The sequence below is a fragment of the Limulus polyphemus genome, unplaced genomic scaffold, assembly GCF_000517525.1.
Source record: "Limulus polyphemus unplaced genomic scaffold, Limulus_polyphemus-2.1.2 Scaffold7118, whole genome shotgun sequence".
In the NCBI taxonomy this organism is placed as follows: domain Eukaryota; kingdom Metazoa; phylum Arthropoda; class Merostomata; order Xiphosura; family Limulidae; genus Limulus; species Limulus polyphemus.
Genome location: NW_013672728.1, coordinates 8,595 through 9,682, shown reverse-complemented (window position 1 = coordinate 9,682; position 1,088 = coordinate 8,595).

The window sequence follows — 1,088 nt, the reverse complement described above, 5'->3', positions numbered from 1 at the left end:
GGGATGTATCTTCTTCTGTACTGGTCTCTGTCTCGTTGGTTTCTGCTTCACATAAAGTTCATCTGCTCCATCATGAAATGACCTTTTATCGGTAATAGTCACATCAGTGGTAGTAACTTCATCAAAAGCTTCACAGTTTCCCTTCTCAAAACCGAGTAGAGTTTCTTCTTCGACAGTGGCTTTTTCAGGTGACACGTCTTCAGCAGCGTCAATTGTTCCATTGTTATCTTTATCCCAACTGAAATGTCCTAGACCGTGATAACGCCAAAGCCTGTTGGCATGCACCACCTTTGGCTTACCTCGCCAATCACATTTTATCCGGAAAGTCACGTCTGAGAGACGATCCACTATGTCATATGGGCCTTCCCATGGAGAAAACAACTTAAGAGACTTCCCTATGGTATTCCTGGGATTATACAACCACACCTTGTCTCCTGGTACAAAGCTGACTTCAGTAGATCTCTTATCATAACATAGCTCCATCGAATCAGCAGACGTTTTCAAGTTTGAATACACTTCATGGTGAATATCATCCATCCTTTCCGATAACACTTTCACAAACTCTGCCACATTTTTAGGCAACTCTTCATAAGGTGGGCGTTCTGTTAACAGATCCACTGGCAACTGAAGTACCCGACCAAACATCAACTTTGCTGGAGTGCATCCAGTGGCTTCATGCTCTGCTGTCCTATAGGCCATCAACAGTGGAGGGAGTAAGACTGAAGATGACTGCATTAGGGTTTAGCTGTGGGGTCTGGAAGGGGCTTGCCGTTGTCTGGGGCTGATTAAGTTGTTGGTTAATGTATCCTCCTTGTGTAAAAGACAATAGATCTTCCTTTAATGTATTTAATTCGCTTTGAAATTTACTAATGTTTTCCATTTGTACTTCTTGCCACTGTTGTTGACTTTCCTGTAGTTGCTGCTGACTTTCCTGCAACTGTTGGAGACTTTCTTGCTCATTGCTGTAATCTCTCTTCTTGTTTCTTTTCTCGTACTTCTTGTCTCTTTTCTTTTTCGTCCAACAACTGCTGTAATTTCTCTTTTTGTTTCTTTTCTTTTTCCTCCGACAACTGCTGTAATTTCTCTTT